This window comes from Triturus cristatus, chromosome 10, assembly GCF_964204655.1.
Source record: "Triturus cristatus chromosome 10, aTriCri1.1, whole genome shotgun sequence".
NCBI lineage: Eukaryota > Metazoa > Chordata > Amphibia > Caudata > Salamandridae > Triturus > Triturus cristatus.
Window position 1 is genome coordinate 1,060,541,804 of NC_140593.1, and position 26,634 is coordinate 1,060,568,437.

General features: G+C 42.6%; 1 protein-coding gene across 2 annotated transcripts in view; it reads right to left on the reverse strand.

Annotated features, from left to right (window-relative positions):
- The window catches only part of SDK1 (sidekick cell adhesion molecule 1), a 2,285,003-nt gene that overhangs the window by 1,589,410 nt on the left and 668,959 nt on the right, over nt 1-26,634 (reverse strand). The window lies entirely within an intron of this gene.

Consider the following 26,634-nt stretch of genomic DNA (forward strand, 5'->3'; position numbering starts at 1 on the left):
ATTACGTCAAGCCCTCTATAGAAATGGATTTGACCACATATAATGAATTAGCCAGCCTATTTCTTACTCTGTTGTCATGGTTTTTATTCAGCCCTATCTATAGCCATATAGTGCGCACTCTGTTCACACCACACCATCACACCTCTGAAGGTGGCTGGTTCAGTGCTGGAGACTGCTTAGGTTCATGTACAATCAGGCAGGGTCTGACTGAGACAAAAAATACTTAGTCCCTGCCCCAAAGTGGCTCCCACATGTGAATAATTGGGGCTGTTTCAAAATGGTAAAGACACACTGTAGGAGTGTTTTTCAAGGCAAGGATACCCTCATGGGTTTGAGCTTGCTGCAAGCAATGTTTGTTTTCAATATCAAGCAAATCAATAGTAAAAACAGGCCCGGCAGACCAAAAACACAGGAACACAAACAACCAAAACAAGCATTTGCAATGCAGTAGGTCTCGCATTAGTTACATTTAGAGCTATTGTCTTTGCAAATGAGAAAGTTTTTCAGCTTTTTTTGTATAAAATTATCCGTTTTGTTAGCATAACTACAAAAGTCATTAAAATATTTTGTTGAAGTTGTGCGTCTGCTGTTTTTTTAAATGTATTTACTTTTGTAGCAAGGTAGGCACAACAAAACAAACCACGGGCAGCCAAGCCGCACGATAATGCAACAGAAACAAGACTGCGGATGGCATTGTTAACATTTAAGCGTGGCGTTCGGGAACTGCGGTTGAGAAAGTGTGTAGCTGTTATGCCTGCAACACCAGCAGGCCAAAAGTCATCAACAAAATAGTGCAAACAAACTAAATAAAACATTCCAAGTGAGATTACATGTAATAGGGCCAGTCCTTAACGGAGGTTACAACAGTAGAAAGGGAGGGACTACTGAACAAATTAACCAATGAAAGATAAGTATTTACAAAAGACAGTCAAAGGAGCCAATTTAAATCATGGGCGGACAATGGGCGGAGCTTAAAGCCCATTTCCTGAATACAGCATGTCACAAAGAGACAGTGCAAGCGCTGCCTAGGCGAGACCTAAAAACCAGCCCACACACTGACCTCTCAGAATAGCCCTTGGGCGCTGCCTGATTGCCCCATAGGCCAGACGGACCCTGCAATCAGGCCACGGGGAAGCACCAGTAGATACAGAGAGCAATCTAGAATCTGCAAGAGGCTTGCAGCCTGCTCAAGTAATCTTGTTTTTTTAAATACATTGTTATGTGTCTGACTGAGTTCCAAAAAGATTTAGAGGTTGGTAGATGGGCTGCTCCATCAATAACATAGAGGATTTTCCGTCTATTTAGAGTCAGATGAAGAACCATGTTTCCGATGTCAGAGCCCACACTACCTTTGGCAGCAGAAACCTTTGATCTACAGCCCATCGATCATTAGGCCATCAAACTAAGTACCTCCAATGGCTGGGAGATAAACCTCTGCATATTAGGGGCATTTTTTTCCTAAACCAAAGTCCCACTCTGGTAGTGTGTTTTTAAAAAAAATAAAAAAACTTTCCTGTACAGGCGCATAGAAAATGAGGTTCTATGGTGCCTTCAGCGCAGGTGGCAATATGGATGCTCTTTTGAAGGCAGAGAGTTCTCCTTCTGCCTGCCCAAGATCTCTAGGTATGGTGGTTGGTCTTCCGCCAGGCCAGAGGAGGACATCGTTACACTGACTAGGCAGAGCAGCCGCCAAATTCTAAACGAGGGTCTTAGTTATGTATATCTGAACTGATGTACTCTCCTTTAACAAAGCATACAGCAACCAGGTACTGCACTGCGGGGATTTCTCTTAAGATGTTATAAAAAGTTATTAAAATAAGGGATGTTGCCAGATGGTGTAAATGTTTTTTTTAATGAGGGGTCGTGCAACCCATATCCAGAATTAATTCAATAAATTATATAGTATGTTATTAAAGTGTTAATAAAGTAAAAAAGGGGAATACTTGTTTCACTAACCGTAGGGATTTTTGTCCCGCTTCTTTGACTTTCCAATATATTCACACTATAGCACAGTCGATGGGTTACATATATTACATTAATAATATGCTTTCTTATCAAAAGATACACTGTTGTGCTCAGTGCTTGACTGTGTGGGTGTACAGACAAGGAAAAGTATGCAAAATCCAAGAGTAATAAGAAGAATAAAAGGTAGCGTTTGCTCTTAATAACCGCATACATGCTCAATTTCGGTTCATAATTACTTAAGGGTGACTGCCTGCCATTAATAAAACTATTACCGCCTCAATCTGATTTTATTATAGTTAATATATTTCAGATATATGGTATTGTTGATGTAGATGTCTTCTTCAGGATAAAAGCTTAATTTGTTAGCAGTGTGATATGCCAAATACCGAGGGAAAAATCGATTACTATCAGTCTGATTCCCAGGGGCCATTTCGGTTTACTGGTATAATAGTATTTACGGTATATTTGGACCTCTTGGGCTGTCATAGGGATCAGGATATTGGTTTTGAAACATTTGCTTAAAATTTGGAGGAAGGAATTGTGAAGGGCAGCTACATTTAGATTATGGCAATATATTTTTCAGTGTCACAATTGGTCACAACTAAACGCAAGACCCTTCAGAAGCATTTTCCAAATTTGTTCCCCTTCTTTTCAATCATCCTTTCCATCTCTGAGCGCTCCACTCTCTTTCCCTTCCTCCTCATTTTATTGTTTGTTGGATCTGTTGCATTTGTAAAGACATTAATTTTAATTGATTGTATTCTTTCCTTCATTCTAATTGGCCACCCAGTTGTTGGCCATCCAGTGGTTGGCCATCATGACCAGTTCAGCTAAGATCTTAGTTTGAGATCTGTATGCATGTTCTCGGTGTGGGTTGACGGTCACCCTTATGCACATCTAAGCTGTGGCTGCAGCAAAAAAATTACCGAAAGACTTCATTCCCCACTTTGGAGTGTGCATACTCCTCTCAGTGACTGAGCTACTCATTTTGCTTCCTCTGTACTTCAAGAGATTTGCAAAGGTTTAGGAATAGAACATTTTAATTGTGTTTGCCACTCAGAATCTGTGGGAAACATTGAGCATAATAACTCTACACTTAAGAAAAAGAAGGAAAAGCTATGCTCAGAAACACAACTGAACTGGCACAAGACATTGTCCTTGGCACTGTAATCCATTTGAGCCTTTCCATCCCATGATGCTCAACTCTAATTAACCTTTGTCATCAGCTTCTGTGAATCTGATACTGAATGTTGACGTGGTCCTGGAGTACTGCAGGCAATGATTTGCTGTCTCTTTAGTTTCCCAGGTCCAAGCCACCCTGCCCAGGATCCTACCCGAGGGCCGCAATGGCTTGAAGCCCAAACGCTGAATGTTGCTGATCACCAACACCACTGGGAAATGCAGAGGGCTCCTCATTTGGAATTTACACCAGCAATTGTAAGCATGCTCCTCCACTCAGCAGTGCCCACACAACTTCTGGTCTTGGACCATCTTCCTTAAACTAGCGTCCTTAGACATCTCAAGTAAGGGGCTTGGTGTCTCCTCCTGTTCAATCAAAAGATGCAGATGCCTCTTCTGATCACAACCACATCTGACTGAGGTGATCAACTGATGACCTATAAACATGCCCCTCCATTTGTCTGGCCCTGGATCTTTAATGCAAGGGCCCTGCTTTGGATATCTGTGTGGTACCTCATCAAAGCTGAGAATAGTATTTGTGTGGAGAAAAACTGCGGGGTGCATATCGCCCACCCCAAGATGCGCTGTTTCACATGATAGGCGAACACCTATCTGCACTTAATGGAGAGTTACAGTCAGAGTTTGAACCTTTCTTCTTGCAGGATTTTCATACACCTGCCCACTGGGCTTACCAATGATTCCTACAACCCTAGGCAAAGTAGAAACTTGATGTGACCTGTACTGCCATGGTCTCACCTTGGAGGATTGCCTTCCTTTTGCTAAGGAGGACAGCATGAATCATCCTCAATACCACACTCATAATAAACACCTCTTGGTCCTACCTCTTCACATAGTTCACTTGGACCGTGGAATGTTTCGTGAGACACGCAATGTGGGCTACAACGGGCTGTAGAGAGTGTGACAGCATTCTTGATGTGATTACTATGTTTCCCGTCAGAGTCCCTAACACTCGCTATGATTCAGACGGAAAATATAGCACATATGTTGTGTGGGTAAACAAGCGTACCACTGGCTACATACAGAATGGACAGACACCGATGCACTGCCTATGTAATTACTGCTATTTGTCAAACATCTAATAAATTTCCTCATCGAGAAATACAGTCATATGCTATTTCTTATACAATTTGCTTCTTCTCTATTGTCTTCCCCATTTATGAGATTGGTCAGGCAATCACTGAAGTCAAGAGAATTGCACAGTTTGCAGAATAAGTAGCACATGTCACTTGTTGCAATTGGACACGTCTCTGACCAATTGGAGGCTCAAAGAACTTCCATTTTACAAAATAAAATATCTCTGCATTTGGTCTTAATTGCAAAGGGTGGTGTCTGTGTCACAGTTGGGACTGAGTGCTGCACGTGTTATTTTCAGTGCCCGTGAGCAAACAGACACCATTAGGAATAGAGTAAATACTGTCAAACATGACACACCTAGCTTAGATACAGGAGGAATTTGTCCCTGGTTGAAAGGCATCTTCAGAGGATGGGGAATGAAGATGTTTGAAATAATGCTTGCAATATTCATTCTTTTGGTGATTGTTTATAATATCATACAGTTACGCATGAGCATTACTAATCATTTCACAACCAATAAAGGCACTGTCCTTGATTATCTCATTTATCCATTACCGGTTGCTAAAGAATGTCCTTGCCATGTAAGCTCTTGTCAATGTGATCTCATTAGACACACTAAGCGAGAATTTGCTATTGAAATAAACAGAATGATGGCAATAAACATCCTTCACTTTGTGCTCAGCGGTACAAAAGGGAGGGACTGTGAACTTGTTTTATCTTGTTCTTGATTTATGTTGCTTTATAATGCATTTTAATGAAAACCCTATGTTGTTAAGGGGCAACCATTTTGTATTCCCATTTTTTATGTAGCTCTGTACTATACTCGTCTCTACTGTACTTGTGACAAATTTATTTTTTAGGCTTTTTTTTTTAACGGGGTTTTTTATAGCACAAACTTGACCCGAATCGGGTATCAGAGCGCTTTACATTGTATCAGTTGCGTTACATGAGGACACATTCATTTTTTGTTAGGCACAAGGAGATTAAGTGATTGGCCCAGAATCACAGGATGTTCTGCATCGTTGCCGAGACTCGAACTCGATTCCCAGATTCGAGGGCGACCGCCCTAGCCATTAGGCCAACTCCTCTCCCCTACATCTTTCCTTTGAGTATTGGGATTTGTGCGCAGTGGTTCACAAATGAGTAGCTCAGCATCTGAGAAATGCATATTTTCTGAATCTCTTCACAAGATTCTTGATCCACTCGCACGAGAAACCTGTGGACCTGTTGATATCCTCAGTATCTTGAATATCAATTACTGTCACATTACTATTTTCCAGCCTTGCCGCATATGGGTCATAAGTGCATAAAAAAGGAAGAATTGTGGGAGAGGTCCATTTCTTTTTGATTTCAACATATTTTTTTAATTGTTTTTAACAACATATGACATTTAACATATAACATATAGTCAAGTCAAGTCAAATAACTTTATTCGATTGTAAAATTTAACAATCATAAAAGCACAATACATAGATAAACATTTCACAGATAAATTGTTTAAAAAAGCTGTCCAATACTTATGTATGATGGGCGGACTATGTAAACAGAATGAGTAAAGGCATCTAGCAGAATAATCAGGTTTAAGAATATAAATAATTTGTTCAAAGTTAAAAATCATTAGGGAATAGGACAATAAAAACAGCATAATTATCCCTCCATACTTTTCCTGAAAGTAATAGCTAGTTTTAGAAAACTGCTTACATATAAAGTACAATCACAGTTCAAAAGTTGAAGGAAATAAAGTGCTGGTTTAATCTGTGTAAAATTTAGTTTCTTTAAACAAGGCTTTAGCTATAGCCTTCGAGGTACTGAATAATAAGGACAAAAAAATAAAAAGTGCTCCAGATCTTGCGGAGACTTTCCGTCGCAGCCGCAAGCAGGTAGCACTTGTCCACGATGGGACCCTCTTGGTACAGCCAATAGGAGGTGGAACAGGTCAAATCGGAACCTGGTCAACAGAAATCGTTCGTGGCCAGATAAAGGCCACGAGAGATATGGTTCCAAATGTAAACATGTTTTAAGTAGAGCGTGTTTCCTGACACTACATTTCATAAACTCGGCCTCCTCCCGGGCAAGGTACCTGGTTGTAAGAAATGCTTTTTTTACAAATGTGACATCAGCTTTTGTTATAGTGGATGGGGTTAAAAACAGGGCTGGCCGTCCAAGTTCGGTAAGACAATCTTTTATATATTTCAGCCATGGGACCTTGAATCTACCATCCCAGGTTAAGGCTTCTCTTAATATATCGTTGGTAAGGGGTATATCATTATTCAACCAAGAATTCATCCAACAAAGTATGGGATTTGCGGCTAGTCTATCGCTTAGAAAGGGCAAACCTAACTCCTCGTGAACCGAGAAGTTACCAGTGCCCCTAGGCAGCCTTAGGATCTTCTTTAAGAAATTATTTTCTGTGACCTCTAGGTCTCGCGTCTGGCTATAGCCCCAGAGTTCACTACCATAACAGGCAACTGCAATGCTCTTTGCTTGGTATAATTTAAGCAAGGCCGCCACCGGGCTGTTGCCCATTTTTCTCGCAAATCCTAATATGGCTGCGTTGGCCCGAGTCATTTCGCCCTTTTTTTTATGGACTGCTGGGCCCCAGGATAATTGGTTATCGAGAAGAATTCCAAGATATGAGAAAGTTTTAGATGTTGGAATTTTTTCCCCATTTATAGTAAAGGAATTTGGTTTTTGCGAACCATGGCCAATTTTCATGACAAACGACTTGGAGTTATTAATACTGAGGCCTCGAGACTCCATAAAAAGATAGAATGAATTTAAAAGTGTCTGGAGACCGTTCGCTGTCCTTGAAATCAGGACGGCGTCATCTGCATAAAGCAGAACCGGAACTCCTCTTGAACCTACATGAGGATAATCCGTACCTGATCTCAGCAAATAGTCCTCTAACTCGTTAATGTACAGGTTAAAGAGGAATGGGGCCAAGATACACCCTTGTCTAACACCCCGATTAATTCTTATGTCCCCGGTCACTTTCAAATCTTGGGTGTAGCGAACGTTCGCTCTTGTGTCAGAATGCAAATCAGCCAATAGATATAACATATAACATGTACTCTGCATTGCTTGTTGTTACAGGGCAGCCCACGTTGACTGGGTTAGTTGTAGTACAGTTTACATATTTTGGCTGCCCCCCATCCACTGTCCTCGTACGGATCAGAGAGAGCAAAGGGAGGTACAAGGAAAGGGACAGAGCAGAGAGAGAGAAGAGATATCGCTCTATGCTCAATAGCTCGGGGAGGCAAAGTCTCACTGAGTGATCACTTTTCATATTTACATTTTATTAGAACACTGGAATGTTGGGAGCTCCATTTAAGACAATGGGGTGCTCCGGTAGAAGCGTCGAGCTCCAACATTCTAATGTTTTTTCACAGCTATTGTTGTGAACAAAAGGCCTCATGGAGCCCGAGGGGAGTTTAATCCCATCGGGCTTCATGAGGCCTTTTTTGCAAATTAGAATATTCTGCTCTCTAGGGCCTAAGCCTTAGAGCCCTCTGTAGTGGGCTCTACCGGCCATTAAAGTCCCGCTCCCTTTTTGAAGGACTGAGCAGAACACTGGAGCGGGCCTTTATTGGCCGATAGCGCCCTCTACAGCGGGCTGTAAGGCTATAATAAACATGTTTTAGACTTAAAGTAGGTGTGGAACTACTGATTTTCTTTCACAATCCTTTTCATATTTTATGTTCTTTTCTCGGGTTTCACATAATCAAACCATGACTACTGCTTGTTTTAAAACATTTTTAAATTCAAAATATGTTTCATAACTCACTATAACTGAGATAATATGCTCTGCCTCGTTTGGGCACATTCTCTTCAGTGGGCAACACCTTAAATCTTTGCTTGAAAGTATCAAGCAAGGACTACGCTGACCAAGATATGCACTGCTGCCCTGCACTGCCAAAAGTGGTCAAGAAGAACAATAGATGGCAAAGTCTACGACAGTAGATGGTGCAATTTCAGAGCATCCTGCCAAATAGGAAAAACAACCTGAATCCAGCATTTATTGTAAAACTATTTGGCAACTTATAGCTTCATGGCACGACTGGATTACGAAGGGCTGCTTGGCTACCACAAGTACTGATGAAATGACACCAATATAAATATTGGCCCTCCACTAACTAGATCACCAGCCATTCAGGTGACAAAGGAAATTGTGTGGCAGTTTGCAAAACTGGCAAATGGTGGGGAGGGTTATGCAAACCTCCTCTGCACCCCCAACCCTAGATCAGTCAATTCATTGACAAAAGGATGTAGAGACAGGACTCACAATCACCCAGAATAGCCTGGCTAGGGAATTCCCCAGCCCACACCCCATGGGGAGAGGGCCGGATGGATTCACAAACGGAGGGCAAGAGTAAGGGACTACAAGACAAACCAGTAGGTGCAGGTAACGGAGAGACGGAGATGAGCGAAATTGGAGCATGTGGGAAAAAAGATTATGAAAGCACCACCGGCTTTCCAATATTCACAAACCGGAGGGCAGAATTATTACAAAATAATGGGCTAAATAAAAATACTGTAGATTTTTCAAGATTATTTTTTCAAAATAAACAAATGGGTGATATGTTTACCGGATGGCTAAAGTTAAGAGGTAGGTTTTAATTTTGGCTCTAAAAGGTTTGTTGGCCTCCATCCCTCTTCAATCTAAAGCCAACAAATGTGCGGTCCTCTGCTCTTTTCTTGCTTTATTTAGGAGGCACAGATTGGTAAGGACATGCCACTCCTAACTTTCTTTAGAGAGGTCCATTGATCTCATTACTTAGGTGGAATATCCTGAGAGTTCTCAGATGAACTCTCTGGAAGACTGACAGTCACTACCAAGCCTCTACAGCTAGTTGAATGGGATTGAGATTTCAAGTTAAATGCAAGTCTTTCTACACTATCCTGTACTTTCTGTAGCTTCCATCAAATTTCAAGAGGGTTCTCACCTTTCGAGACTTCCCTGAGGAGGACAGATAGCGCTAACCAGTCATTTGTTGATATTTCTGGAAAGCAAAATCCAAAAAGTTGATGATGCTTTTGAGTGTGGTCATACTGCATGACCACGAAGAAAATGTGATGCTTGAAAGGACTGTTGCAGGCACATACAGGTTAATGGATAGCCAACGCATCTTCCTGACTGTTGTGGCAGCAGCTCTGCATGCCACAATACATTTATTTGAGCTACAGAGAGAACTGACCCCAAACTAAAGCCATAAATGAAGAGGGACAGTAGGAAGCAGTTTGCAACTAAAGTATCAACCTAATGAGATTAACACTCTCACGCTCTTCTCCTAGGACATGTTCAAGGTTAGACGAGCAATTACACTAAATGCTTACATAATGTAGAATGCAATTGTGAACTTGTGACTCCTGGTTGTAACCTCTGAGTTGGGCAAGGGAGCTAATTCTTGTAACCCACTCTTACGTATCTTACGTATCTTACGCCGATGACACCCAGCTCCTGTTCACTTGTGATAGGGGCGGGTCATTCGACGGCGTACAGATCAGGGATTGCCTTGGTGCGGTTTTTGAGTGGTTCAGGTGTAATGGATTAAAGTGCAATTCCGATAAGTCGGAGCTGCTCTTTTTTGGTTGCACCTGTGAACCAGACTGGAAAGCTTGGTGGCCACAAGATCTGTTTCCACCTGACAACGTGTCTCTCAAGGCTAAAAATTTGGGAGTGATTGTGGACAGTGAATTGTCCTTTGGGCCACATGTTTCGTGCCTCTCAGGTAAATGCTTTGGCATTTTACGGATGCTGAGGAAGTTTCTTCCTCTAGTGTCTTTCCAGCATAGGAAGATTATTGTTCAGGTCTTGATCGGATCTCGACTGGACTACGCAAACGCCCTTTTCTTGGGTCTACCAAAATATCTTTTGACCCGTTTGCAAGTGGTCCAGAACTCGGCAGCCCGTGCTATTTACGGGCTCCCGAGAAGAGCAGGTGCCACGGCTTTACTGAATTCTTTACACTGGCTACCGATCGCTAAAAGAATTCTTTTTAAGTGCCTGACTTTTGCCTTCAAAGCTTTACAAGGATCTGGCCCTAAGTACATAAGGAAACGTCTCTCCCGATATGTACCCAGCAGGTCTTTGAGATCATCTTGTCTATCCAAAATGACAGTCCCGGTTATCAGGCGTGCAAGGATGGGAGGTCGATCGTTCCGCTACCTAGCCCCGAAGGAGTGCAATAAACTACCACTTTCTCTCAGACAGGCTCCCAGTCTCCTTGCTTTTAGAAAAGAGCTTAAAACGTGGCTTTTTACTAGATAAACTTTTTACTATATAAACTTGATCCTTCTCTTCGGTCTGCTTTTTTAGTTGTTATGTCTTGTTTTGCCTGCCGATATTCTTCATCAAAGCGCCGGGATGCTCCTCGGAGTAGCCGAGCGCTATAGAAGAAATAAATTAACATAACATAACATACTTTGTAAAGAGTTTAATAGAGTTGTTGCTGCTCATTACTATTTTTATTGATGCCACACTAGCGCAAGTACTTTTACAAAAACACGGGAACCCAGAAGGTAGATAAGGACCTTGGGTAACAGTTTAGTATTAGAACAGTGGTCCTTAAATGCAACAGTTGAGTATATAGGATAATTATAGACTTGAATCAGTACTATAATGCGAGTGTCCAGCTGGACAATCAATTTAATAAATCAAAAATGTCAAAGAACAAAAATACAAACGTAGCAATTACGTGGGACACAATCCTGCATCCTACATGAACACATGACAAATACATTTAGAACAAAAACATATCAGGCAAGGCGGGGTAGCTTGTGAAATATTGAGCACACTTTCTAACAAGCTTAGAGAAACAGTAACTGCACTTTTTTTTATCATGTGCGATTAACGTGCAAACTGTTTACATTAGTTGGCGACGTTTCGATCTTTTAAAAAACAATAATAGGATCATCATCAGGACAGTTAAGGTGCAAGTCTGAATCAATGAAAATAGCCTGGATAGTGCTTGCGGGAAAAGGATAGCTGTACGCGGACTCAGGAGGGGCCGGAGCCACAGTAATGATGATTCTAAGGAAATGGAGAACCATGCGTAAGGTGCTGTGATGGCTAGTCCAATATTGTGTTAAAAGGTGATTAGCTATGCGAAAGTCCTCACCTGTGGATAAGGTGGTGAAGATATTCGGGCGTTTTTCAGCAATACGTGATAGTATATTCAATAAATTAGCATATGGCGATGCACAGAACGACGTGGAACCACCAGGGTTCACAGCTATTGAGCAGCGGATCTCACACTAGTGCAAGTAGCACGAGTCCCAAGACAGTGTTAAAAGATTGTAGGGAATTCTCCGCTGTATTTAAAACCTACTTCAACATACCCCTTGATGTATTTCTACATGCTGCCCCCTCAAGCAAGTAGGCACACTAGCTTGTGGTTGGATGGTCACTGTTTTGCAATAAGTCTTGAGTCTCAATTTATGGGGCAATACTTCAGTATGCTAGGATATTAAGGGATTTTCTGGGAAAAGAAAATGAAGCTCAGTTGTGATCAGCCGCAGCCCGTGCAGGTAAAAGAACGTGGGGGTGGTGGGGATGTGGAGGGGTTGGAGGATTTAGGAGGGAGGGGGGTTTCGGCGGACGATGACGAGGGAAAATTAAATAAATAAACAATTTTCCTTCGTCATCGTCTCTCGAAATCCTCCCTCACCCGGCCCCACCACCCCCGCGCTCTAACCTGCACGGGCCACGGCTGGTTGCGATGCCTGAAATAAAGAGCAGCGAAGAAGAGAAGTGTGCAGAAGAGAGTTTCAATCCTTCAAAGAATACACCAAGAACATAACTGATCTGCTTAATTAATTAGGTGGATTGATTGTAAAAATTTACAGCCCTGTACATTTCAGAAGAACCCTTGAGGGAGGTGAGTTACCAGAGTTAATTTTAGCCTTTCAACCATGATGTACTTGTAAGGCGGCTCATAAACTCTATCAGTAATGCTGAACAAGGAGATTTAAAAAATCCTGCATGTCAACACTCTGGGCAAATAACCTTTAAAATACCTACAGTGCCAACTCGGCGCTGGGTGCTCTGCATCTGAATTGCCATTGTACAGCAAAATAATTAATTTGATACAAATTATTTCAGATGACATTTATTTCCTAGTTAATTACTCGCTAGAGCACTTGCATATTTTAGTCCTTAGCTCTATTTCACATGCAGTTAAACTTAGGAAAATGTTTCTAGTTTGCAGAAAACTGTAATATTAATTATATAAAATATAAGGGAATTCTTCACAAAATTTATTTTTATTAATTTTAACAGCTATCCGACCAACTATATGCACCCTCTTCACTTATGTAATATATTCTTAGTATCCATATATTTCTATGGCGTTACATAAGTATCACACACACGTATATATATCACCGCACTTACAATTTAGGGATCTAATTTTAACTTACATCTTTGATAGGAAGTCGGGGAACCATTCTCATACCACAATTTCAGCATGTTGCTTTGTCTCTCTATACCAAAAGTGGTTTTGTGCGTTTTATTTTTTTTTATTCTAATTTACCATTTTAGTTCAGATGAACAGTGACATTTCCATTTAATGTTAAAGTTAAACCACATTAATATTTGGATTTTTAGCATTCAAATAAAACTTTATTATTATCTGAAGTAACGAAAACATCTGTTCGAATGTTAACAAATGATGAAAGGCGTGTACGGTGAATGAATTGATGAAAGTAGTTCCATTTCGCTCTTGCCAATATGCTGATTATTCCCACGCGACCCAAAACATCCTATGTCGTACACAGTACTGGGATAATATGGAAGGAACAGGTTGGCCCGCTCACAAGTATTAATATTATAAAGTGTATTGTTTACATAGGCATATTACTAAGAAGCAGCAACAATATTAAGTGACTTAAAATTCGAAATAATTTAACACCACAGCTACAGTCCTAAAAAAAAGTATAAGCTGTTCTGCTTATGGTGATGGGATGAGAAACAAATGTAATGGATGTTAATAGTAGAATTGTAAGTTTCCAAAGTAAGTTTTTGCAGAGCAGACACTGTGTACCCAATTGGACTGACTGTCTGGCTCGAGCGAGGCTTTCCAGTTCATTCAGAAGCCTTTGTTATTACAGGCTCGTGAACACTTCATACGGGGGTCAGACACAGTCACAGATGAATTATTTCCCAATATCTAAAACACTTTAATTAATTGGCCAGCGCATTTCCAACAATGTGCTCAAACGATAAACAAGATTTTTTTTTCTTTTTCATTACCTTCCCTGCACTTCCCATCCGACAGCAATTAACATATCTTTCACAGTTCTGTAGACCCATTAGTGTCTTTTTTAGACAACACTGAATAGCCATTTTTTTTAAAGCCATATTTCCTAGTCACTACAGCAGCATACAGTTTTGAAATGTGCCAGATGGTAACAAAGCACATTCCTAAATCTCCTGCCTTCCAACTATTCTCAAACACATTGTTGAGATTGTGTGAGGTTGTGGTAGCATTATTTTTTAGACTAAATACTAGAAAAGGGCAGGGGCGGTCTTGTTAAGCTCCAATATGGCAACTTCCTGGGCTACTCCATCGCGTCATCATCAAGCTCGTGTTAGGAGGTTGGGAGAGCAAGGCAAAGTAGAAAATCAATCAATCAGTCATTTGTAAAGCGCACTACTCACCCGTGAGGGTCTCAAGGCACTGGGGGGGTGGGGTGGGGGGGAGGGGTGCTGCTACTGCTCGAAGAGCCAGGTCTTGAGGAGTCTCCTGAAGGTGAGCAGGTCCTGGGTCTGCCGCAGGTGGGCAGGGAGGGTGTTCCAAGTTTTGGCGGCGAGGAAGGAGAAGGACCTGCCGCCGGAGGTTGCTCGTTGGATGCGGGGGACAGCAGCGAGGGCGAGGCTGGCGGAGCGGAGCTGGCGGGTGGGGGTGTGGAAGCTGAGTCTGTTGTTCCGGTAGGCTGGTCCGGTGTTGTGGAGTGCTTTGTGTGCGTGGGTGAGGAGCTTGAAAGTGATCCTCTTCTTAATGGGGAGCCAGTGTAGGTCTCTCAGGTGGGGGGTGATGTGGCTGCGGCGTGGGATGTTGAGGATCAGTCGGGCGGAGGCGTTTTGGATGCGTTGCAGTCGTTGTAGGTGTTTGGCCGGGATTCCTGCGTTGTCGTAGTCCAGCCTGCTGCTGACGAGGGCTTGGGTCACCGTTCTTCTGGTTTCGGTCGGGATCCATTTGTAGATCCTGCGGAGCATGCGGAGGGTGTTGTAGCAGGAGGAGGAGACGGCGTTGACCTGTTTCGACATGGAGAGGGAGGAGTCAAGTATGAATCCCAGGTTGCGTGCGTGATCCGTGGGTGTCGGTGCTGTTCCCAGTGTGGTCGGTCACCATGAGTCGTCCCAGGCAGAGGGGGTGGGGCCGAGGATGAGGACCTCCGTTTTGTCCGAGTTCAGTTTCAGACGGCTGCTCCTCATCCATTCGGCGACGGCCTTCATTCTCTCGTGGAAATGGTGGACAGTCAGCACATGTGGCAATGTCCATGTCTTAGAGCTCTATGTACTGTGGGGCCCGATAAACAAGCATGGACACAGTTACGCATCTCTTGGTTTTCAAGATGGCTGTGCCTGCAGAACGCAACCCATCATTCTTGGCTGCTAGGTGAGCTAGAAGTGGCTACAGGAAGGGCAATCCCATTTACCAAGGCGGTTGCTGGATGGGAAGGTAGAAATGGCTTGACCACATAGAAAATTCTATGCTTGAAAGTACTGTTCCAGGCAAGTAGGGGTTAATGGATAGCCAATGTATCTTCCAGTGGGAAAAACCTGTAGACAATGACTTTTGTGGCAGCAGCTCTGCATGCCACAATACATTTATTTGAGCTACAGAGAGAACTAACCTTAAATTACAAGGCAAAAATGAAGAGGAGGGACAGTAGGAAGCAGTTTGCAACTATAATATCAACTTAATGAGATTAACACTCTCACCTCTTCTCCTAGGACATGTTCAAGGTTAGACGAGCAATTGCACTTAACGATTACACAATATTGAATGCAATTGTGAACTTGTGGCTCCTGGTTGTAACCTCTGAGTTGGGCAAGTGAGCTATTTCTTGCAACCTACTCTTACTTTGTAAAGAGTTTAATAGAGGTGTTGGCCCGTATTACCATTTTTATTAATGATGCCACACTAGAACAAGTAGGCATGCGTCCCGAGGCAGTGTTGAAAGACTCTAGGAAATGTTCTGATTGACGGAGACTCCTCATTATATGGACAGTGCAAGCTCCTGAGGTGTGCGTACAATGACACTCTTGGTGGCTATATTTAAAAACTACTTCGACATACAGCTTGATGTATTGCCACATGCTGCCTTCAAGATAAACCTGTATTAAAGACCAGTGGGTGTGTGGACAACAGGTTCTGCTTTAGCACTACTAAAATGTGATACCCCACAGTCGGTAGTGTTTATGTTATCACGATTTTTTCATGATCCTGGAGAAATAGCCTTTATTTAGTTTCTGAAAGCAATGGGAAGAGACTATGAGTTACCTTGTTTTAAGAGTGATCACCTTTTCCTGTTTTTGATAAGCCAATATGTCAATTCAATAATTTAAATTCTTGAATACTATCAAATTTTTAGGTTGATCTTTAAGCTATCAGATGTGCTTATGTCCAACATGTGGCACAGTGTTTTACGTACATGATTTTTTGGGTTTTGTCCCCCAAAAAACTGTCTTTGATCAAATGGTGGTGTCACTGAGTAGTAGAGAGAGATTTGTCTGCATGGCTTGGAGAAGAGAAGCTATGAATTATGGGAATACCCCATCACATGAGGAAGGAGTCTTAAAAACAGAAGTACAGAAATTTCTCAGTAATGTAATATTGAATAGGGATGTGGGTGCTTTGATCTTGGTTCTGATGGTTTCTGGTATTCCCACCAAAGGACCCTTGAGCAGAGGGCGGTCATGGGCAGAAGCAAATAAAAAGAATTTGATATAGAATTCGTCCAGGATTCCCATCTTCCCTGACCTTAGGCATGCAATGGTAATGCATGGACATGACCAATAGAATGACAAGAAGAAAAGACATCCTTGCGGTTCTCAGCCAGACTGAGAATTAGAAATGAAAGGAACACTTATGTTTTGTAATTCCGAGTCAACACAGTAATATTTGAACTCTATGAAAGAAAGGGGACTACACCCTGAGGTGGAGAGCCAATCATGAACTTGGTGCTAATCATGAACTTGGTGCCCCGTTTTTGACTTTGGGACTATGAAATTAGGTGCAGCCTAAACTCGAACTCCAAAAGAAGGCTATAAAGTGTAATACTACGAGAAGCCTGTTTGAGGGTTTCAAATGATTGAGCTTGTAATATCTGGAGATGAAAAGTTTGGGACAGTTCGGTGTGGACCTTTCTCCCCGTCTGTTTCTCTTTAACATGAAGTGGCATTGGAACCGACTGCATGACGATTATCGAGGGATGAAGGCATGCCACTCCATCTGAAAATTCACTGTTCCAAAGTGTTTGATATCTTAGAACTGGCTTCAACTGACATCCAATGCCGGATAACAAGCTATCATCTCAATCTTACCCGCTTAAAACATGTTTTCTTTCAGACTCCTCCCTCCCAAGCCCTAAACTGCTTTACTCATACTGAAACCTGGCTCGGGATGTGTACTAGGCAGAACTACCAAACCATTATTCTTCAATGGGCAAAATCAGTGCCCTTTTGTCTTTGTCAAGAATGCACATCAACACATTGAGTATAGAGGTACAGTATTAGCTCAAACTCCTGGAGAATTGGATTGAAACAAGTATTTAAAGCCATTGATACTGAGGCTGGACTATGGAAGATCCATACTCTAAAGAATTCCTACGCTGCACCTCGTCCCACTCAAAGCAGCCCTTCATGCAGCAGCCAGACTGACCTGGGGATTGAGAAACGCAATCACATCTTTCCAATCATGTCCATATAGAAATGTCTCCTAGTTCAGGCACGAGTCACATGCAAGCGTGCACGCACTACTACTACTCTAAAGTCTGCACTGCACCCAAGCTATCCTGTCCAGAAACTTTCAAGTGAACCAGTGCCAAAGTCGGAGCTTTGACTCCCTTATCCTAAAAAACATACCCTAAAATAAGCGGACATTAAAACAATAATTCGCTACCAGTGACTCAAGGGTCTATAACTCCATCTCACCAGCAATTAGGATAAGATTTCCTATTATGCCTTCAAAAAGGAATTTACATTTCAATTGCCATAAAGTCAATTTACAACATAAAAAGTCCATGTCTGTGGCAAGTACTATTAATTTGAGAAACCCGTCGAGCAAGCTATTACTAGTATCTTTATGTGTGCATATGCTTTATTTACCTATACATGCACAAGTTACATCATTACTTCCTTCCACTACTGATTATGTTATGTTGCAGTGTTATTGTACACCCTTTGCTGTAAATACTGCTAATGTATGTAGTTGTGTCTTATGTAACCTCAGCTTGCATATAACCATTATCACTGTGCTAACCTGTCCATTGAACTTATAAACGTGTATTATATGTAGTTATTATTGTAAAACCCTGCACCATGGAACCTGGTTCTATGTAAATGCTTTATCCCACCATAGGTCGCATTTTGTCACTTCGCTGACCACAAGCATCTGATGGTGATGCACAATTCTTCCCATTAAATATTACAGTCTCTGAAAAAATGTAATACAAAATGTTTCTGGTGTATGAGACCACCGCCTCACGTACCGAATACGGTCTAAGTACAGACCAGTTGGAGATATCAACCTCCATTTTGAATATATAGACCATGGTTAAAAAAATAGTCCCTCACCTGATGGCCTTGCTCATTTACTCTCCAATTCTCTTAAACCTCAGCGCCATCCTTAGCTACAGGTTGAACTGTATCTTGATGAAGAGATTTTCTGTGAACCCAACCAGTATTATACACATGATGACCATGCTGTGCTCTTCCGCATTCAGTTCCCACCTACCACCTATGCAACTTTTTAAAGTAGCACAATTGACTCTCTGGGTAGGCAGCAGTGGAGTTCCCAAGAGGAACGCATAACGCAAAGGAGATAAATGCCCACTTTGCATCTTGCATGTAATTTAAATCTTTGCTGCTACATCAAACCCCACCGGGCACAGCCTCACATTAACCAGCAGGCTTAGAACGTGGTTACTCTGTTAGTGCCGCCACTAAAACGCATAAAGACATTTAAAAATGGTTCTCCCCAGCAGCCCACAGAACTCTGACATCCACTGTAATACCAAAAGGAAAGACCTAGTACACACTGAACCAATCCACACATCTTGCATCATGCCCAGGATTTACCTTCCCAGGAGGGTGACTGGATCACCTCTTGGCTGACGTCAACTTGTCAACATTATGTCCCTACATACGGAAGCTGTATTAACTATCAACATATACGACATGGGGACAATCGAGCTCCTGGTTACACCCAAAGTTTGTTTTATTATCTATCAAAACGCAATAAACAGAAATTAAAACACTGGCTACAGAAAATACTGTCAGCCTTTGAATTGAATTTCCCAAAACTCAAACTGATACATATAAGAAAACTGCAGGTCCAGCTCAATGCCGTGGACTATCCATACCGCCAGCAAATGAAGGACAATCACAGGTATTCCACCAGGTCTTGAGAATCCCTCGACATACATTTTCCCACCTTGAATCTTCATTCAACTTATAAGTCAGACAATTTGCCTGTGCTACAGTGCTTAATTTGAGCTGGTGGTTTCCGGTGCTCGGCACTGGCACTTAATTGTCAACACCGGCACTTATGACAGCTGCCGCTTGGTGGCACTGTTTGTGTAATTTAGAGGGGAGAAGAACAATAGTTGTTTGTTACATCAAAAAACACTAGAAACAACTAATTCCAGGTGCCCAACCCATTCATATAGCTTTGTGGGCCACGAACAGTCTGAATTGTCACACACTTAACAGTGTGATGGTTAGTAGTTGTGTAGGTACTGTCATTGACAGCGCTGGCAGTGGCAGTGGGTGGTGCAAGATGCGGTGGCCTCTTGAAGAGGCCCCTGGCAATTTTTTTTATTACGAATTAAACACTGCTATGCTATATACTACCTGTTTCTATGCAGTATCCAGGAATAATACTGTCTACTAATATTACATACTGTTACATTTAGAGCTCCTTAAAGCTATTGAAGTTTTGTATGCTGATCTTTGATAGAGATAACACATTATAAGCCCCCAAGTGATCGAAGTGAGGATATCATTCAACAATATACTTTCTTCCATTTGGCTAACACTGTAATGGTGAGGCAGTCTTTAAATCATCAGTGCAAGGTTTCGGTGGGAACACATTACTTACTTCGGCCTTCTTCAGGACATACACGTATCACTATTCTCACAGTGGAAAGAACGTACTTACACAGGGAGGATCTCTTGACTTAGATTCCACAGCACCTATTTTTTACAATATGCTCCTTTCGTGTTTAATTCTTTTTTCACAGTGGTATCACATTATAATATATTCAATATTGCTTTTGTCCAAATTATGATAACCTACATGCAAAGGAATGTGCAAATAGCATATAAGCCCTTTCCTCTTCTGCTAATATATTATACTGACAACCTGGGTCTTCTCATAATTCAAACCATTTCAATGGGCTATTATAAGTCATTGTGGACACTGAGCCTTACTGTTTTTTACTCCATGTGGTGAAAAACAGGCTCACGGTGTATTCCATCCTTCTGCACCTGCACTCAACACCAGATCCATTTAGCCCTAGGATAACTCATTTCGGTAGTTGGACATAACTATGTAATGAGTTCTAATAAGCATCTTTAGCCACTGCCTCAATCCTCGCAGACACCCACAACAGGTATAATAACTGCAGAAAAATCCCAGCTGCTGAACAACGGTTTCAAAATAATAAGTCCCAAAGTTCAGTCTTACTCAGTGGTAGGGCACAATGGGTAATCATTCCCGCGCCCTCCAGGAACAGGGTTGGGGAGACACAAAAACATTTCCTGCACTGCCTGCTCACCATTCTTCAAGAATTCTGAACACAAAAGCACTGAAAGCAAAGACATTCTAAAATGAAACCCAGGAATTTGACTCGAAACTCCCATTTAACCCTCCTGGACTGTTTAAGACATTGGTCCTTTCTGACATGAAACATCTGTGCAGCTGCACTGGCTTCCAGTTCGTCCTGGCGACCTTTTTACAATTTACAGGACTACCTGCAGTAATCGCTCTGAAGGAAGAAGCTGCAACAATGTGCTGCAAAGGTGCCGCCCCTGGGACGTGACCACATTCAGCCCTCTTTTATTAAAATGCCTTTTAAGTCCCTAATGCAGTGTGGTTAAATTGGGCTCTGGATGCTTCTGAGGGACTGAATACCGCACAGATTGCAAAAGCTTTATATATAGCCAGCAATCCTCAAGAATTATTTTTCTGCCGTTTAGCAAATACATAGCTTTTATTTAAGATATTTTTATACAGCCTTTTTAATCACTCTGTTTCATTCTTTTCTAGTAAAAAATGATTTTGGGTGCGCAACCCAAGAGAGAGTCCTTTATAAAGCCATGGGGTGCGTCAAGAAATACCGCAGAGTGTGGGGGAAGTGGTTGGGGAATGTGGAGGGTCTTGATTGACTTGGTTCTAGATCCTATCAATGTAATTGTTATGGGGTTCGCGATTGGGGGCTATGTCGCTTTTGTGAATGGACTTAACTTCGTGATTTCCGTGTACTGGCTGAATTGTTTTCTGTGTTGTAAAATCAATAAAAATGTGCTTATAAAAAAAAAATGATTTTAAGTGTTGCTGGTTGCCAAACAAAGTCATACATTTAGGAATTTGTGGTTTGCACCTACACCTTTTCGAATGTGAGAACTGAGGACCTTGCATAGAAAACTGACATGTAGATGGAAGAGCGCGACACTTGTATAGATTCCTGGTATGCACAGGGCATTCCTAGGCTACTTCAATTATGCAACAGTGATTTTCTTTCTAGCAGAGGCCAGCTTGTTTCCTGTTCCCAAGCACCACCATTCGGATGGATGGAGGATGTGGGTAGATGAGCGTAGGGAATAATCCAACCAGGGTCTGCCTCACTTAGAGGTACAACTCGCAAAGGCAGATGGTAACCTGATGCAAGGCCCTATGTGCGCTCGTGCTCATGTTTTGGGTTCTCCAGTTTAAGACACCGCTCATCACGTCCTGATCACCTGAAGCAGAGGCGGTGATTGCCCTGCTGAGGCTCGATGCAAAGATTGGGAACAGTGGAATCACCATTCCTTGTTGGCAACATGACTATAAAAGTGGGACTGGACTTGGTTCCAAATTTCTTGCTGACCAGAGGAAGTCCCGATGGCCAGAGCGGGTGTCGCTGACAGTCTCTCGGAGCTGAAGAGACACCACCTGGAAAGACTGCAAGAAACTGCTTGGAATGCTGTGGGGCTGCCTTGACACCAAGGCCTGCCCAGCATGCTGAGAGAAGGGAACAGAAGCTGCCTCTGCAGGATGAGACTGAAGGAGGATCCAGCTGCAGAGCCTGAGTGGAAGGGACAGCCTATAAGGGCAAGCTAGTGTGAGAGTGGCGCAGGAGCTGAGCCGAGTCCTAGAGTGCTTCTTACAGTCCTCCAGATCTCTGACAAATCAATCTCAGTGCACTCTAGCTAGGAAGGAGAGGGAGTGAAGTGGGAGATGATCGGAATGTCAGAGTGGACCTTCCTAGCTCCCAGACTGCTGTAAATCATTATCAGTGCACGGCACCCACGAAGAAAAAGGACAAAGAGTAATGCTGGAGCCAACCCAAGTGCATGAGTGGGTCTGTCTTCATTGCAATCGCTGTTTAAATCAAGGGAGCAAGACCGTGGCCTTCAAAGAATGCACCAAACATCTGACTTGCTGTGCTATTTCTGCTGATGAGTGGAGGATTGCATAAGACCAAAAAAAAAACACTGGCACGACAGGGTTGTCTCTTCGCTTGTTTGGGATGTTTTTTCTTTAGGCCTGTTGCATTGCAGGAGCCTGCAGTTGCATCCACTGACCAGCTGCAGTCGGTGCAGAGCTCACGAACATCAGAGGAAGGTCACACGGGCACTCCTAGGTGAAGGCCTCCCGCTGAGGGTCTCTTTCCTGCTACTCTTAGGTGACTCTACCTTGAACTTGTACTCACAAGACACTAGGACTCTTTAGGCTTTAGGAAAAGCTACATTGGGGTTGCTACTGCCAGGGGCATTGAAGGACTGGCCTATGGGCTACCAATACAGAAATATTCTGATACTATTCACAGGTTCTCTTGTCGAGGTACAAAGTCGTTCAACTTCCCTCTCATTTTTCTGCAGATAAGGGTTGCTTTTTGGATTCTATGTTTAGGGCGGAAGCTGTGTGCCTTGAGGGTTTGGCTATGTGTCACTCTAGATCAGGACATGGATTCATTTACAGGTCTCTTTAGATGCTGGGTTGTCTTTTTGTGAGCTTCCTGTGCAGGTGCGGTCCCCTTTGTGTTCAATAATCTGGTCCATATGACTTCTTTTGTATAAATGGACACTCTTTTCTCCCAGCCATCTCATGTCCGGATCTGTTCTGCCTCTCTAAAGCATCCCTCTGACTTCATGTTACACCCTTTGCCTCTCGCAGCCTTTCACCTCTGGGGTCTGCCGTACCGCTAAGCAGAACGCATCTCTGACAGACATAGGCCCAAGGTTGTTGGCAGCAACAGGAAGGGAGGCACACTTGGCTTACCCTTCAGGAGTCTTCGGGGTGTTGCAGTGCCTCCTCTTCCTCGAGCTAGGTCATGTTCTCTCTTTTTTGATCATGTCTCAGATGCCTACCCTGGCTGGAGGTGGGAGAGCCAGAGATTCCCTGCTCTGTCAGCAGACAGAAAATGGCATCCCCGGATTGTAGGCTTGTAGAAACCACATGGGTTAAGGTAGGATTTTATCAGTCCAGGTTAAAATATTAAAAACAAAGGCTTCTTGAAGCCCGAGGGGTGTAAATCCCCTTGGGCTTCCAGAGGACTTTGTTCACAGCAAGAGCTAGGAAAGGAAAAAAAACATTGGAAAGTTGCTCTGGGCTTCTACCAGCCATTAGAAGCCTGATGCACTCTATTGCTTTCAAGTGAGTGCTCAACATTCCAATGTTCTAATGTAGACTTATGCCTGCTGCCGAGGGCTATACGGTTGTTAAAGGCTGAGTTATAAGGCCTACAACAAGGTTGAGGGCCTTTAACAACAGGTATAGCAGAAGGCAGAATGGCTATAAGGCCATTAGAACATTCCACCCACTAAGGGTAGAACGCTCTAAATTTAAAAAAAAGGAGAAACAGAAAGACAAACATCGGAATGCTGGAGCAGAATACTTTTACCAGTTATTATAAGCTTGGAGTCACTCCAGTGTCTTCAATGGAGCCCTCAATATTCCAATGTTTTATTGCACAGTGTGTCCTGCTGGGGCTGGTGCAAGTTCCACTCTGTTGAAATGTATGCATCTTCTTGTCAGAGTGGGAGATGTGATTAAGAAAAACTCTACCAATTTAGGAAAAAAACATTATTTTTCTACACTGTAGAATCTCTGTTAAGGGAACAATCATCGTCAAGAGACTTGGTGAAATCCAAGAGCCCTTATTCACGAAAGGATGCCTATGTATACTCTTTGCCCAAATGGAGATTTCTCGCTGTTCAACAACAAGGGTTCGCAGCAGATGTGTGGAGAATTTTATTGAGACAGAGGGAGGAGCAGCAAAAACTATGAACGAGAGATATGAAATGAGATTCGATCCGAGAGCCCTTAAAAGCCTAATGGTTGTCCCAGGCTAAATTGCCCACTGTGAGGAGGTGGAAACGAGGAGTAGATTGGTGTGGAGTCCAAGAGGAGCTCCTTTTCGCAGCCCGGGGCTGCCCCGAACTCTTTGGTAAAATATGGGGCAAGTGTTTCCACTTAAGACCCGCCTGAGGGGTCTGTGTGTGTTGGATATGCATATTCCGTTAAGTAGGTGTCATGCCCATTTCAAAGGTGTCTTATGAGTCACGGTCGTCTTCATTTGAGTGTCTTTTGTCCCAATAATGTGTTTGATTTGCTGCCGATGAATTCTTGTCTTTGTTATGAAAATGCAATAAAGTTGATTATCAAAAATAAAAAAAAGCCTAATGCTTTATCATATTTGTATCAAAATATTGAGCATCATATTTACAGACTGGCCTCTGACCCACTGTCAGTATCCAGCATTTCGACCGGTCTCCTCTCCAGCTGACCCCCTGTATCACTGCATTGTAAGACAGCCTTTCATTAACTTGAATGATGCTGGACCATAAAACCACCATCTATCAAATGTCCTCATTACCAGTTGGACTTCTGCCCGCATGATGCTTTCTTTTGTCCCAATTCCACAGCGGCCGTCACCAGTCTCATTTCCAAGGACTATAATCTCATTACACCCTTCCGGTTCCTGCAGCAAAACACCACCACTCAGGTGCTCAACATGTGCGGGAAATTGGGAATCAAGGAGCGGGAAAATGATCAACCGGGAAGTTGCAAGTGTACAACAAAAAATGCTAGGGAGGAAATGCACATTAGAGATGGCAAAATAGCTGTCCTGTGTTTCTAAAATAAAATTCAGCAGGAGAGACGCGGGAAAAGGCAAAGCCCTATGGAGCGTTGCTTCCTGCTGTTGACCGCTTTTACCGCATGAAGCGTACTAGTGGTACACGGAGTGGTGGCATTCCAAAGCCGCGAAAAAGAATGCTCATACGTTTAATGAAATATTAACTATTCACGTGATTTTAATTTAACACTTGAATGTATATGAATCGTATTGCCTCTATTTCAAACTACGTTACCAATTTACTTCTTTTTGTTAAAATGTTTGGTCGTATGTCTTAATTTTCATTCATTTTTATTGGTTTTATTGTTATTGCCTCTACGGTTTTATACTTGTAAGTTTGTAAAGTTTAAATTTCAGCTCATAAACAAAGGTCTAATTTGGAAGCTGGTTCGCCCTATGACTCGGATTGTTGCAGACTTGTAGAAAAACAGCGAAAGAGACTGTGTAGAATGGGAGAAAAACAGGGGTAAAGTCCTAATTCCGCCAAACATTGCAATCCTATCAAAAAGCCTGTACTGCACGAATGCGAAGTAGTCAATCTTTAAGAACTGGGGTAAATTGTAAGTTCAGAAATGTCGGATCCATGACATAATTTTTAATACACTTAAATGAATTCACATACATTGATTCTTAAAGGGAATTATTTAAATGGAGTAACTATGAAAATGTGTCCTGGATCAGGTGGTAATGCAGCCGCGGCCCATGCACGTAAGAGCGGAGGGGGCAGGGTGGGGGTATTTCCACAGACGACTACGAGGGAACATTATTTATTTATTTTATTTAATTTTCCGTCTTGGTCATTTGTCGAATCCCCCCAACACTGCCCCACCGCTCTTACCTGCACAGGTTGCGGCTGTGGTTCTGAATGCATGTGGGAGACCTCTGCTCAAGACTGTGTCCAGCCATTCGACTGAAGACCATGTTCTACAGATCAAAATGTATATTATTCTGTGTGTATATCAGGCTATAAAATACTGCATTTTATCTAGAGGTGGTGGGCAAGCCAGTGGCATAACACAAAATGATGACGCCCACTGCGGAATGTAATGAGTGGTCCCCGAGTCTTCCACATCTCACAGACATTCGTTAGCTTTCAGCCTAAAAAGTCCATCCTGAAGGTTTGGACCCCCCCCCGAGGTGCTCTGTGCCCGCCTGCACCACAAGGGCTGTAAGGTCCTTTGTTACGTTCCTGGGGTGAGCCACTGAGCCTTGAGACCCTCGCGGGTATGTAGTGCGCTTTACAAATGATTGATTGATTGATTGACTGGAAGCTTTGTTCAGGCTCAGCTTGAGGTTCTCTTGGCCCCCCGAGCCCACAAACGAGCCAAGGTTTCATGTGGCCTCTGTTAGCCACCCACGCTCTCAACGCATGCGCCAAGAATTAAAGAGAAAAAGAAATACTCGTCTAGTGTCTGAATTGTACAATGTCAAACCTGAAAACCTAGGATCAGTCCAGGGTTCTTTGCTTGACCAAACTGTGTGACCCTAGGCAGATATATCGTTCTCATGTTTGATTGTATAGAAATGCTGCGCCATGTATAACAAGAATCTAGGAATCTATAGGGTGAGTGTAAGAACTGACCTGCCTCCTTGTCCACTAATGATACTATCGTTATGGCAGGTGGGGCATGAATGCTTCTAAATTTAAAAACGATCACTTTTAATCTAGGCAACACAGCAGCGCAATATAATCTGATGTACTACGGTAAAGCGCCTCAGCATGTTAAAGAAATACACTTTTTGACTTTTGAAGCGACTATATCTTATTGTTATAGGATTGTTTGTTAAATTAGGTGCCTAAACATCTTCATGATTGAGATCTTGTAC